The sequence below is a fragment of the Ylistrum balloti genome, unplaced genomic scaffold (assembly GCF_031769215.1).
Source record: "Ylistrum balloti isolate Yb309-2 unplaced genomic scaffold, AGI_CSIRO_Ybal_v1 Utg370720, whole genome shotgun sequence".
Lineage (NCBI taxonomy): Eukaryota > Metazoa > Mollusca > Bivalvia > Pectinida > Pectinidae > Ylistrum > Ylistrum balloti.
In genome coordinates this window covers 25,494-42,099 of record NW_026782428.1, presented here as the reverse complement: position 1 = coordinate 42,099, position 16,606 = coordinate 25,494, and the positions used below count along the sequence as shown (strand labels likewise).

The window sequence follows — 16,606 nt, the reverse complement described above, 5'->3', positions numbered from 1 at the left end:
TAAATATCAACAATAATTCTCCGACGCATTGAAACAGACAGGTTTCTTACTCTACATGATTCATCCATCACTAATAAAGGGAGATAAGTTCAAAGTTGTGTAAAAATATTACTGACAAATAGAGCAATTGATTGTAACACTAAAATGGCCAGAATTTCAGTAATCAAGGCTGACTTTCTTACAGACGTGCTGTGTATTCACATGGAAAAATGTACATCTGTTCCAGAAAGTGCCTGGAAATATGATACAGGTAGAGAGGAAATGGACACAGTGTTGATTAAAACTATGGGGAGATAATTCAATATGTTCCAAGAAGGTTAAACTGATCAATGGGAAGCAGATAAAAGTATAATTACATATAATGAAAAATCCCTAAGGGAGATAATCCTCTCCACAACTCAAACATTTCAGAAAAGGACATAAAAAATCAGCACATGACGTGTGTACATCAGGTCACATACCCACTTAAGTGATGTACTGTATGTAGCACTTAAGTGGTTCTGATAAGAAAAGCCATGATATACACAATCTCTGATTTTATTTCAGAATATCTCATGTTTTCTCATATTTTTTTCAACAGTCTTTCTTAAAAACTTTACCCCAATCAAAAACAAGGAAGAGCAAATTTTATGAAGTACCTGCCTGAAAATCCAGCGATGTCAGAAATCGGCACTCACAACCTGAAAGATTAAAATTCAAAGCAGTAAACCATCTGTAATTAAGATAATGGTAAATCAGACATTCAGTTATCTGACGTTTAATCAATCTGTCATCATTCTGTATTATTGATTTTTACTCAATCATGCAGTCTAATGAGTTGTAGCTAAATAAACACCGATAGGGAACTAAGAAATGTATTTACTGATAACATGGCTACCTCATCACAAGGTATTAAATCTGACAATAAACAGAAAACATCAGTATAGACCTGTCGTATTTCTGATCATGGCTGGTCCTCCGACTCAGAGGTAACTACTCAAATTTCAACTAGGTAACGAGATTGAATAAAAGTCCTTATAACACAACCGATAAAAGATTTGAATGTGACGTTGCCATGACTACACTGTCACCTTCATCAGACAAATGACCAGTGTGGATCGAACTAGCACTGACGTACATAGTGTACAAGATCTACACGGTCACCTTTATCAGACAAATGACCAGTGTAGATCGAACTAGCACTGACGTACATAGTGTACAAGATCTACACGGTCACCTTCATCAGACAAATGACCAGTGTAGATCGAACTAGCACTGACGTACTTAGTGTACAAGATGGTCGACTAACTTTTTTGGCTGTACTATAAACCTATATACACTAAGGTCTAAAAAAGTGTGATGAGATGGTAAACAGAATATAGACCAAAACATATACAAGATAGTAACAATATACTGTAGTTTATTAGGCTATGCTTTGTTTAACACTCAGTCACAGATGTGAAACATTTTCTATTTACAATTCCATGTATCAATACAAGAGGCCCATGGGCCTTAACGGTCATCTGACAAAAAGCAAGCCAAACTCTAACAACAGTGAGTCTGCTGTTAAAACAGTGGGCTTTATTCATTTGAATAAACTTGGTAGCCTTTGCTCCCAGCATCCCACAGGCCCAATATCAGCACTCTGAGCCTTTCGGTTACTGAGAAGAAGTCATTTACAGATTTTAACATATTTGAACCCTGTGATCTTGAAAGTGGGTTAAGGTCATTCACTTGAACACATTTGGTAACACTTCCTCAAAGCATCCTACAGGCCCAATATCAGCACTCTAATTTTGGTTATTGAGAAGTCATTTGCATATTTTAACATATTTCACCCCTGTGACCTTGAGAGTGGGTCAAGGTCATTCATTTGAACAAATTTAGTAGCATGTCATCCCAGCATCCTAAAGGTCCATTATCAGCACTCTTGGACTTTTGCTTATTGAAGAGAAGTTGTTTATATATTTTAACATATTTGACCCCTGTGACCTAGAAAGTGGGTCGAGGTCATTCATTTGAACAAACTTGGTAGCATGTCATCCATGCATCCTACAGGTCCATTATCAGCACTCTTGGACTTTTGCTTATTGAGAAGAAGTTGTTTGTATATTTTAATATATTTAACCCCTGTGACCTTGAAAGTGGGTCAAGGTCATTCATCCCAGCATGCTACAGACCCAATATCAGCACTCATGGACTTTTGCTTATTGAGAAGAAGTCATTTGTATATTTTAACATATTTGACCCCTGTGACCTTGAAAGTGGGTCAAGGTCATTAATTTGAACAAACTTTGTAGGGCTCCATGCCAGCATGCTATGGGCCAAGTATTAGCCCCCTAGACCTTCTAGTATTTGAGAAGAAGTTTTTTGAATGAAAAGTTTACGGACGACGCACGGCGCACGGTGGACGACAACGGACGAAACACAATGGCTATAGGTCATCTGGACCCTTCCAGTCAGATGACCTAACAAGAAAAACAAGAGTGATTAGCTACTAAAGCAGACAGTTTAAACTGTTTTCAATTATAAAATAAATCAAATTTTTATCATATCCCTCATGATTTATTTGATAAATCTAAAAGTCTGCAAACTTCTTCGTTGTATTTATCAATCATTTTTAATGAATTTTCTTTTGTCAGCAAACAGCGTTGATGTTGATAGGAAGGACAAATTGAGTTGGATACATTCTGGATTATACACCAGAATAAAAATCCAATGTCCCTATACAGGCAATCAGTATAGATGGTAAAAATTCTGTAGAATGGATTCCTTGGGGAATACAGAGTTCAGTTCAGAAACTTGATAACATTCTCAGAAGATCTCGGCAGGTTTTATGGTTAAATCATTCAAACCTGCCAAGATCTTCTGAGAATCTTGTCCAGTTCTTTATCATGTCTACGTTCTACATCAGATTATTTATGTCTACGTTCTACATCAGATTATTTATGTCTACGTTCTACATCAGATTATTTATGTCTACGTTCTACATCAGATTATCTATGTCTACGTTCTACATCAGATTATCTATGTCTACGTTCTACATCAGATTATCTATGTCTACGTTCTACATCAGATTATTTATGTCTATGTTCTACAGCAGATTATTTATTATGTTCATGTACAAATCAATATGATAAACTTAATCAACAACACATGATGACAAACGTTCTGGTGATCATGCATCATCCTATTCATCATTCAGGTTTGATTTGAAATTTACATACCGGACCTGTCAAACCTAAATAATATGTAAATTTATGTAAATTTATGTAAATTATTTAAATAAGAGACTTCCTTCATTTTGAAGATGTTGAAATGCTGTCTCTGCATTTTGATAGATAGGCATCTTGTCTTACCTCAGAATCAAAATGGATGATTCTAAAACCATTATATGGATTTATTCATTACACAAATAAAGGTAAATAAGGATGTAAACTGACAAATGAATCTGTATTGAGTTATATAAGGGTAACTTTGTTAAATCAACAGGTCATATTTTACATCCCAAATATTTCATGGAATCATAGAAATTCTATGAGGACCATGAGTGGATCAGGGAAGCAGCATTCTAACATTACAAAACACGCATATAAATGTAGAAACAGTAAGGCAACTGCATCAAATTGGTGTTTTGTCCCTCTCAGACTCACCAGTAGGGCTCAGATCCTCAAACCGGAGGCAATCAAAAAATATGTACTTCAATTGTGAATGGAAAAATGTAAATGAAGAGGTAATATGCAAGCTCCATATTTCTAGAGTTACGAGAGATAAGATTAAGTTAGACAATTAGAAAAAATATTTCATTGTCAACAGTTTTATAAAATACATCAAATTAACTTCATAGTCTGTTAATTACTTGATTTTAATTTCACTAGATAATACTTCACATAGTTCAAAAATATCTCTATTATCTAAATTCCATTTAATTGTTTTAGGATTTTTAAAGATATTTCTTGAGCTCAATAATTAAGTAAATCAACAAATAAATAGATCCTGCTTGATGTTTGGTTTTATTTTACTTAAAAGCTTTATTCTATAACTGCTGTCTTTAAGAAAATTTGAAAAATTGTCCTTAAAATCTTGAATATACTGCAAACATACCTAATATGGTGCCATTGAATTTTAGTGTATTATCACATCTACAATCTATAAACAGACATAGGTAATAATTAGTACAATAACACTTTAGCTTAATAATTTCAACTCAAAAAAGCAGTATTGTTGTATCCGTTGGATGGATCTCCAGTTAGAAATGATTTATCAGAAATGTTGCTGGGCTAGACTGACGTCCCTGCATGTACAGTCATATCCTACCAAGTTCTGCACACTGCACAACCCTATCAGACAACATCAATAAACATTGGCGAATCATAACTACTAATTATTTCAAACAACTCATCCTCCCTATTTTTATGTAATGGAATCTACTATCATTGACTTCGGGCTTATATATTACATTATTTAGGGGTACTCCAGAGTTCAAATAGCTTTGCTTCCATTTGTCTAAATTGGCATGTTCCTCAGTTTTCCTGAGTTAATATGAAGCTGTAGTTGGTGTAGTTATATATTTACAGCACAAAGTCAGACAGATCTCTAAACGATGTGTTCTTAACATGATAACATATTCTACATCAGACAAGAAAATCTCACAATTATATAAAGTAAGCTAGAATGTGGGTCATACTCAACAAACGGACAACTCACATGTTTTAAGTGAGACTGTAACGAGAATGAGTGTCAAATTAGCAAAAAAACAAATGACGTTTTATATGAGAATTTGAAACCTTTGATGAAAACATGTTTCATAATATGTGAAAATATTAATCTATCAAAAATGTCAAACTTCTTTCATAAATATACAACAAAGATCAATGTAGGGATGTGAACACATGTCAGCCTGTACATTCAACATTTCCCATTAATTATACAAATGAATTTCAAATTTGCTGCAATCAGACCTCGCATTAGTATCACATTATACAGACCCAGAGGACACCTTGCCTCAGTCATTCAGTGGTTAGATTTGATCCATGTTTCATGAAAAATTTCCAATATTTCCAAATTAGGTAGCATTACAGAGCTGTATTTTTGTTTGAGAGATCAGACTGACATTTTGGTGTGATATTTCGCTTTGAAAATCCTTGTTCCATCAGAGGCAACAATAGCAATCTTTCCTTCACCTCTGTTTAAGTCTAACCATGCTTTATACAACTGTGGCCTGATGGTTAACACCACAGTTAATGAATGTATCAGGGTAGTCTCTATACCTACATTACAATCACTTATATACTAAGAATTAGTAACGAGTATACAAAGATATTCACTTTAATGAACAAGACAAATTTTAACAAATATTTAGAAGCTTCTGCTTAGATCAGAAATAAACAGTATTTATCCTTCACTCCCTGAATTTGTTATTTCACATAGAACCTGTTGGAGGGGTCATGAGATGAAAGCTGATGAGTGACCTTTGACCCTGACTAATTATAACCCAAGTCCATAGTCAGGTGTAAGAGTTGATGGTGTGATAGCAGGTTGTGGTGTGAATTAAATCTGTTGTCTGTAGGTTTCTGGGGTACTTCTTACTTAAGCGTTTTGTTACAGGTACAGAGACAAAATGATTACTTCTACACCCACCCCCTCCCTTACCTGTACCCCCTTAAATACTACAAGTAGAAGGCATACAACGAACACACCTTTTGTAATGGAAGCGATCAGCAGTTCACTCTCGTAACCATGGCGATGGGTTATGTACAAACAAAATATCTTTTACTTGTTATCCATGATTTCAATAAAAGAAAATTTTTCGTATGAATGCAATATTCCTGGAGTAAAACAATACAAGGTTACCTGGTTAAGCTACCTGATTTCCAACAACTGACCCCTCTCCCTCCTTTTTCTAAGTCCTCCACCCTGAAGACACAACTGTTTACAACCTTGGTTCGGGTAGAGGCCTTGTCAAGCATTCACCTACTTGAAACAAGGGTTGGTCGTCGGTACCAAATGTACAAGTTATAAGTCGAGAAATTCACGACGATTCAAGAATTTGAACCCAGGACCCTTCAGACTCTAGACAGATGCTCTGTCTATGAAGCTACAAGTCCAGCTCTGCTACATATAATCAATCCACCGCAAAAACGACAGATCAGAGAACAACATTTTTAATTATCATCATTTTCAAAATGAAGCATAATTTAAAGAAATATGGTACACATAACAAGAAACCAATGGAAAATGAAAAGAGCTGGCAAACTAGAGGTATGAAAATAGGAAACAGGAAGAACGTTCTCTCTATAGATGCATTAGCTGTGTATGCCTACAAATAATACATCTAGCCAAGTTCTAAATGCACAAAGAACAAATAAAAATGAATCTCTCTCTTCTGCTATCACTTTATCTCGTCAAATTTACTCCCACATCCACAAACCCTTCCACTTACTGCCAAAACTAAATATTCAGTAGAATTTCGTTCTGTGTTGTTTCCCAGGAGATGGTATAATCACACTATCATCCCAACATCTGAATCACATCACTATAATCTCTCTTACAGCACACCAATAACAGGTACAGTGTCAACAGTACAACACAATAACATTTACAGGTACAGTGTCAACAGTACAACACAATAACATTTACAGGTACAGTGTCGACAGTACAACACAATAACATTTACAGGTACAGTGTCAACAGTACAACACAATAACATTTACAGGTACAGTGTCGACAGTACAACACAATAACATTTACAGGTACAGTGTCGACAGTACAACACAATAACATTTACAGGTACAGCGTCGACAGTACAACACAATAACATTTACAGGTACAGTGTCGACAGTACAACACAATAACATTTACAGGTACAGCGTCGACAGTACAACACAATAACATTCACAGGTACAGCATCGACAGTACAACACAATAACATTTACAGGTACAGTGTCGACAGTACAACACAATAACATTTACAGGTACAGTGTCGACAGTACAACACAATAACATTTACAGGTACAGTGTCAACAGCACAACACAATAACATTTACAGGTACAGTGTCGACAGTACAACACAATAACATTTACAGGTACAGTGTCAACAGTACAACACAATAACATTCACAGGTACAGCATCGACAGTACAACACAATAACATTTACAGGTACAGTGTCGAAAGTACAACACAATAACAAACATTTACAGGTACAGCGTCGACAGTACAACACATTAACATTCACAGGTACAGCATCGACAGTACAACACAATAACATTTACAGGTACAGCGTCGACAGTACAACACAATAACATTTACAGGTACAGCGTCGACAGTACAACACAATAACATTTACAGGTACAGTGTCGACAGTACAACACAATAACATTTACAGGTACAGTGTCAACAGTACAACACAATAACATTTACAGGTACAGCATCGACAGTACAACACAATAACATTCACAGGTACAGCGTCGACAGTACAACACAATAAAATTCACAGGTACAGCGTCGACGGTACAACACAATAACAAACATTTAAAGGTACAGCGTCGACAGTACAACACAATAACATTTACAGGTACAGTGTCAACAGTACAACACAATAACATTTACAGGTACAGCGTCGACAGTACAACACAATAACATTTACAGGTACAGTGTCAACAGTACAACACAATAACATTTACAGGTACAGCGTCGACAGTACAACACAATAACATTTACAGGTACAGCGTCGACAGTACAACACAATAACATTTACAGGTACAGTGTCAACAGTACAACACAATAACATTTACAGGTACAGCGTCGACAGTACAACACAATAACATTTACAGGTACAAATCTTTCAATACAGGTACAGTTATGAGGATGAAAAGCTTAGCTAACAAAAACATGTAAAGGACGGAAACCAAGGAATCCAGATGTTTTCTGTGTTATTTGTATCCTCCATATAGTGGTGTTCAGCAGAAATATCTGCCAGTTATATAAACATATAGTGGTGTTCAGCAGAAATATCTGCCAGTTATGTAAACATACAGTGCTGTTCAGCAGAAATATCTGCCAGTTATGTAAACATATAGTGCTGTTCAGTAGAAATATCTGCCAGTTATGTAAACATATAGTGGTGTTCAGCAGAAATATCTGCCAGTTATGTAAACATACAGTGGTGTTCAGCAGAAATATCTGCCAGTTATGTAAACATACAGTGCTGTTCAGCAGAAATATCTGCCAGTTATGTAAACATATAGTGCTGTTCAGCAGAAATATCTGCCAGTTATGTAAACATATAGTGGTGTTCAGCAGAAATATCTGCCAGTTATGTAAACATATAGTGCTGTTCAGCAGAAATATCTGCCAGTTATGTAAACATATAGTGGTGTTCAGCAGAAATATCTGCCAGTTATGTAAACATATAGTGCTGTTCAGCAGAAATATCTGCCAGTTATGTAAACATATAGTGGTGTTCAGCAGAAATATCTGCCAGTTATGTAAACATATAGTGCTGTTCAGCAGAAATATCTGCCACTTATGTAAACATATAGTGCTGTTCAGCAGAAATATCTGCCAGTTATGTAAACATATAGTGCTGTTCAGCAGAAATATCTGCCAGTTATGTAAACATATAGTGCTGTTCAGCAGAAATATCTGCCAGTTATATAAACATATAGTGCTGTTCTGTAGTTATATGAACATTACATATACAAGTGATATCTAGAGTCCTCTGATAAGACCACTCCCTTTGTGAGGAGTCTGAAGGCTATGACAGCTCAGTAAGAATGTTTAGAACCTTAAACCTTACAACTTGAATGTCACTATATAAGCATGGATGTAATATGTAATTAGTTCACCTTCCTGTAGGCTAATGCTTTGTCACAGTGTCTATGGTAAACTCTCTCCCATCTTATCATCCTTCTTTTCAGTAACTTTTTTTCTCATAACTAGGCTGTCAACCAAGTCTTCTTCAAAATATAGGAGGAATACAGGAATATTTTTTCAACAAATATAGGAGTGTTTTACTAGTTTTGAGGCAAAATATAGGAGTTTTCCAAACGAAAATTGTTTCATTCAAAGGCAATTATACTAACAATTCTTACATACACTTACTGTTTCTATATTAATCAATGATTAAACACTACCTTAAAGTAACCATTCACTTCACCAGCATCACAATCCAGGCAGAGAGCTGCTGCATAGCTAATCATCATCTGAATGGGCACCTAAAAAGCCAGTATCCTGTTGTACTGCCTTGTAAGGTGCCCATACAGGTGATAAAGAGATGCACTGAACCATTTTCTGGTGATACTGATGATGCTGTTAAAGACTTTAGAATTCTCTAACTTGTAAAATAAAGAAGACAAAAGCAGTATCAAAGAAATATTTACAATCTCTACATTTATCGGCAACAAATTTCCTGAAAAATATAGGAATATTTTTCAAAAATAGGAAAATATAGAAGGTCTTTCAAAATATAGGTTTTTGACCCAAAATATAGGAAAATAGAGGAATCGACTGACAGCCTGCATAACTAAAAAAAAATAAAGGTTCATGATATTTGACCAGTAACATGTTGGAGTGAAGATCTTTTGATCTGAAAAATACAGATCCATTTTTAATGTCAAAGAGGTCACATATGTTGAGATCTTCAGACTTCTTCTCCATAAGCAAATAGGTGATGAAATTGGGCGAACAGCGTGATGTAGGTAAAGGGCTTTCTTGTCATTTTTTAATGAATGATCTTTACACACATTCAAGGTCACAGAGAAAAATGTATATGATTACTTAGCTGGTACCATGATAGGAAGGAGGGACAAAGTTTGACAAACTTTATTGAAATTTTCATTAAAACTTTGTTTTTCAGCTACAGGTGAGTAATACTGCCCAACTCGGCCTTTATCCTTCAAAACAGAATCAACATTTATATTGAATTTTTCCTTGAAGTTTCAGGCCTTAAACTGTAAGAAGATGTCGGTAAAGTCGGGGGTCAGCGAGTTTTGTCTTTTCACTCTAAATACAACCATGTTGCACAACTGATTCTAAGTGGTGTCCAAATAATTCAACGAATTTTGTGAAACTCAAACATTTGAGTCCAGGCCCCACTTGTATAAAATATCTCAATTTCAGTAAGTAAAATCGTGGGAATGTTGTTCTGGACTAGCTCACTATGCTTTCATGTTCAACAAGTACCCAAAATATTGCATAATTCTGTCCATCGATTCCCAATACATCTTCTCAAATCATGTATATTTCAATTCACTATGAAATAACAGGCAAGTAAAATCTGTCTGTAGAGGAAATTGATTTCAAAAGTAACCCTGACATTTTCCATGTTTGAATTATATATGGAACTAATCTTTCTCCAAAACTGATTCACTTACTTCTAGTTTCTGTTTAACATATCATCATCCTACCTAAAAACACAGTAGAATTTACATTACATATGTAACTAACCTTGAGTACAGGGGCTTGTATTTCTGTTACTAGTGTGACAAAAACAGGGGCTTGTGTTTCTGGTACTAGTGTGACAACAACAGTGGCTTGTATTTATGTTATTAGTGTGATAATAACAGGGGCTTGTATTTCTGTTACTAGTGTGATAATAACAGGGGCTTGTGTTTCTGTTACTGGTGTGATAACAACAGGGGCTTGTATTTCTGTTACTAGTGTGATAACAACAGGGGCTTGTATTTCTGTTACTAGTGTGATAACAACAGGGGCTTGTATTTCTGTTACTAGTGTGATAATAACAGGGGCTTGTGTTTCTGTTACTGGTGTGATAATAACAGGGGCTTGTATTTCTGTTACTTGTCTGATAACAACAGGGGCTTGTATTTCTATTACTAGTGTGATAACAACAGTGGCTTGTATTTATGTTACTAGTGTGATAACAACAGTGGCTTGTATTTATGTTACTAGTGTGACAACAACAGTGGCTTGTATTTATGTTACTAGTCTGATAACAACAGTGGCTTGTATTTATGTTACTAGTATGATAACAACAGTGGCTTGTATTTATGTTACTAGTGTGATAATAACAGGGCTTGTATTTATGTTACTAGTCTGATAACAACAGTGGCTTGTATTTCTGTTACTAGTGTGCCAACAACAGGGGCTTGTATTTATGTTACTAGTGTGATAATAACAGGGGCTTGTATTTATGTTACTAGTCTGATAACAACAGTGGCTTGTATTTATGTTACTAGTGTGACAACAACAGTGGCTTGTATTTATGTTATTAGTGTGATAATAACAGGGGCTTGTATTTCTGTTACTAGTGTGATAATAACAGGGGCTTGTGTTTCTGTTACTGGTGTGATAACAACAGGGGCTTGTATTTCTGTTACTAGTGTGATAACAACAGGGGCTTGTATTTCTGTTACTAGTGTGATAATAACAGGGGCTTGTGTTTCTGTTACTGGTGTGATAATAACAGGGGCTTGTATTTCTGTTACTTGTCTGATAACAACAGGGGCTTGTATTTCTGTTACTAGTGGAATATAACAACTAGGATATTTACCCAGGCATGTGTTCTGTAAAATTTCTTCCCAAGATCTCTCACCAAAGTTTTTCTTTTTAAATTTGAAATATTTTGTGTCAACATTTCGAGCTTTACAAAAAAAAAATCTGCATCTGTAAGATCAATAAGTCCTTGATGTGAATGTCACTCAATAGGGAATGTTTGGTAGAGAAGCATTTAAACCACATCAATTATAAACCCTTTAATTTTCAATTTTGAAAGCTCCTGATTTTTCGTCCTGAATATAGCATGAACACCTGATGGTCGACCTACATGGCATAACTGATCAAATTTCTCAACAATGATGAGGGAAAATTGCTGAATTTAAACATTTTTAACATTGATAGAAACATCAGGAGACATGTAATACCTTACCTTTCTTTCTACTCATTCCTCACAGCAATATAAAAACAGGTAAAACTACGGGATTGTGTTATATATAGACTTGTAGAAAATTTCCTATAATTAAATTTTTCAGAGTTTTCTCTCCCAGAAATTAATCTCAAGCTTTCGCTGATAAAATGGCTGACATCACTCGCAGACTTTTCCATGGACTCCTTTTTCTGGTTGATGTTAAATTTGATTACACCACTGTTGGTGCCCGGGATAATTTGTCTGCCTTTCTCCTGCATAAATATTTCATTTCTCTCTCGCTATACACACCCACTTCTGTACAAATTCCTTAAATTATAAACAAAACATTGTACAATTGAGCCATTTCTACATGTAGAAACCCACACCTGAGGTTTAGATAGAACTGATACAAAACTTACCCATTCTAAGCTGATTGTAACTTTATCTGTATGTATCCTTACTTAACATCTAATATGTTGTTAACAAGAAGAAAGGAAATACAGATCCGAAACAGTTTTGTTGTTTGTGTCCTTGATTAGAGTTAAAAATGATTGTTAATGATTACTACGAGAATAGAGGACACTAAAATATATTTGTCAATATGTTTATATCCTATCCATTGCTTTTTGAAATTAAAAGAAACAATATATCATTGTCCTGCATTAAGCATATCCACTGACTTCGAGTCAAAATTTCAAATATTCAGGCCTCTAGTTTTTGTTACAGAATATAAATACAGTATCATATTTAAGCCAACTTCTCTAATGTAAAACTTAAGTAATAAAGTTTAGGGCTTATTTGTCAACTGACTTTAGCCTACTACATGCATTTTAAAATTAATGATTTCGCAAAAATTAAGAAGAGGGCTTAATGTTTGTGGGTGGGACTTATTTATGGGTGGGCTTATTTGTGGGTGCTTATTTGAGGGTGGACTTATTTGTGTATAAATACAGTATATACCAATAACAGAATAAAACTTCTCCAACATTTAATCAATTATGCCAGGGAAAATGGACATGAATTCAGACAAAAGGAAAATATTCATTGCACCACACTAGACTGAGTGCCAAAGAATCAGTGGACCGCGTAGCTGATGATCAATACCGATGCAGGCTTCACAGTCCAGTACTCATGGTGGTGACCTTATCACAGTATAAAGTACATGTCTAATAACGGGTAACTACCGTATCTATTCTGATAAAAATCCTGGTGACAGGACATCACACTTCAGACCTCACACAGTCTAGTTAATATTTTTGGTGTTAACTTATCACAGTGTATAGTACATAGTAGATGTAAATACCGTATGTATTCTGATAAAAATCCTGGTGACAGGACATCACACTTCTGATCTCACACAGTCTAGTTAGTACTTTTGGTGATAACTTATCACAGTATATACAAGGTCTTTCCCGACCTTCAAAAACCTTCCAATAGACTCAATAGATTGACAATGGACCCCAAAATTAACAAAACTTCACTCTATTTCATGTATGATGCGAGTCTCCAGAATCTTACTTTTCATAAATTTGAGTGTCCCCTGTATATATAAATACCATATATCTTCTGATAAAAGCCCTGGTGACTGGATATCTAAGTAGTGGTATCTGATACAGTATGGAATCTTTATCTTATTTCACTGTACATACCATTTCATACAGGAAATGTGTACCAGCTAATGAATGTAGGATTCGGTATTGTGCTTAATCTGTCATACAGTCGAACCTTGTCATCTTGAACTTGAAGGCTGTGTACAATTCATAGTATTTCATCGGTCCAGGCCAAATTTCATACTAAGCATTTGAACTTACTTAAAAACTTGGATAACTCCGTGCTTTCCGACGGCCCTTTGGACTTCCATGGTTTGACAGTAAACAAATTTTAGCAGAATAATTTGGACTTCCAGAAAACAAGGTTTAACTGTAAACATGTGTTAGCAGATATGGACTTCCAGAAAACAAGGTTTGACTGTAAACAAATTTTAGCAGATTAATTTCAACACGAAAATTGCCAAAATAATATTACTGCCAAAATATATATGATTGGTTGTTACTAGTGTGTTTTCTGACTACTACCATTAGTCTACCTGTATCTTGTGTCACTATGTATAAATATACTTGTACCTTTACAGAAGTACAAATAAATGAACCAATCATATCACAGATCAGGATCGGTGATAAATACAAACAATTAATATTTCAACATCTCACCGTCACACTATATCCCTTTAATGTTTGCCTATCGGTGTTATACAGACAACTCTAACAAGATTATGATCAAATCAATACCTACATACACAACAAGATTAAAATCCAATCATTACTCATATAGGTATATATACCTTTAACGAGATTATGTTTAAATTGTTACCTGTATCTATTTATATATATATATACACCTTTTTGGTCAATTACACTCATTATCAAAACACTAAGGTAGAATTACAAGCCCTGTACACTGGACTCACTAGCAGGTCTTCAAATCTGTTAAAGCCAGCATACATTTAATGTTAGGAACTGATACAAAGTTACACACAGACAAAAAAGACCAAGAAAGTTACACACAGACAAAAAAGTTACACACAGACAAAAAAGTTACACACAGACATAGAAAGTTACACACAGACATAGAAAGTTACACACAGACAAAAAAGTTACACACAGACAAAAAAGTTACACACAAACCAAGAAAGTTACACACAGACAAAAAAGTTACACACAGACAAAAAGTTACACACAGACCAAGAAAGTTACACACAGACAAAAAAGTTACACACAGACAAAAAAGTTACACACAGACATAGAAAGTTACACACAGACAAAAACAGAAAGTTACACACACATCACACAGACAAAAAAGTTACAAAGAAAGTTATACACACAGACAAGAAAGTTACACACAGACAAAGAAAGTTATAAACAGACCAAGAAAGTTAAACACAGACAAAAATGTTACACACAGACATAGAAAGTTACACACAGACATAGAAAGTTACAAAACAGACAAGGAAAGTTACAAACAGACATAGAAAGTTACACACAGACAAAAAAGTTACACACAGACATAGAAAGTTACACACAGACACAAAAGTTACACACAGACAAAAAAGTTACACACAGACATAGAAAGTTACACACAGACAAAAAAGTTACACACAGACAAAAAAGTTACACACAGACATAGAAAGTTACAAACAGACATAGAAAGTTACACACAGACAAAAAAGTTACACACAGACATAGATAGTTACACACAGACACAAAAGTTACACACAGACAAAAAAGTTACACACAGACATAGAAAGTTACAAACAGACATAGAAAGTTACACACAGACAAAGAAAGTTATAAACAGACCAAGAAAGTTAAACACAGACAAAAATGTTACACACAGACATAGAAAGTTACACACAGACAAAAAAGTTACACACAGACATAGAAAGTTACACACAGACACAAAAGTTACACACAGACAAAAAAGTTACACACAGACATAGATAGTTACACACAGACACAAAAGTTACACACAGACAAAAAAGTTACACACAGACATAGAAAGTTACACACAGACAAAAAAGTTACACACAGACAATAAAGTTACACACAGACAAAAAAGTTACACACAGACAAAAAAGTTACACACAGACATAGAAAGTTACACACAGACAAAAAAGTTACACACAGACATAGAAAGTTACACACAGACAAAAAAGTTACACACAGACAAAAAAGTTACACACAGACATAGAAAGTTACACACAGACAAAAAAGTTAACACAGACAAAGAAAGTTACAAACATCCAAAGAAAGTTATAAACAGACAAAAAAGTTACACACAGACAAAAAAGTTACACACAGACCAAGAAAGTTATAAACAGACCAAGAAAGTTACACACAGACAAAAAAGTTACACACAGACATAGAAAGTTACAAACAGACATAGAAAGTTACACACAGACAAAAAAGTTACACACAGACATAGAAAGTTACACACAGACAAAAAAGTTACACACAGACAAAAAAGTTACACACAGACATAGAAAGTTACAAACAGACATAGAAAGTTACACACAGACAAAAAAGTTACACACAGACCAAGAAAGTTACACACAGACAAAGAAAGTTATAAACAGACAAAAAAGTTACACACAGACATAGAAAGTTACACACAGACAAAAAAGTTAACACAGACAAAGAAAGTTACAAACATCCAAAGAAAGTTACAAACAGACAAAAAAGTTACACACAGACAAAAAAGTTACACACAGACAAAGAAAGTTACACACAGACCAAGAAAGTTATAAACAGACAAAGAAAGTTACACACAGACCAAAAAGTTACACACAGACAAAAAAGTTACACACAGACAAAAAAGTTACAAACAGACAAAGAAAGTTACACACAGACATAGAAAGTTACACACAGACATAGAAAGTTACACACAGACAAAAAAGTTACACACAGACAAAAAAGTTACACACAGACATAGAAAGTTACACACAGACAAAAAAGTTACACACAGACAAAAAAGTTACACACAGACATAGAAAGTTATAAACAGACAAAGAAAGTTACACACAGACCAAGAAAGTTATAAACAGACAAAGAAAGTTACACACAGACAAAAAAGTTACACACAGACATAGAAAGTTACAAACAGACAAAAAAGTTACACACAGACAAAAAAGTTACACACAGACATAGAAAGTTACAAACAGACATAGAAAGTTACACACAGACCAAGAAAGTTACACACAGACA

At 34.7% G+C, this 16,606-nt stretch overlaps 1 protein-coding gene across 1 annotated transcript in view; it reads right to left on the bottom strand.

Moving 5' to 3' along the window:
- Window positions 1-16,606, bottom strand: part of LOC132557782 (sodium- and chloride-dependent GABA transporter 2-like) — a 116,418-nt gene that overhangs the window by 81,524 nt on the left and 18,288 nt on the right. The window contains exon 2 of the mRNA XM_060222310.1: window positions 639-680. The gene's annotated coding sequence lies outside the window, so the exon portion shown is untranslated. The remainder of the gene's footprint in view (window positions 1-638; window positions 681-16,606) is intronic.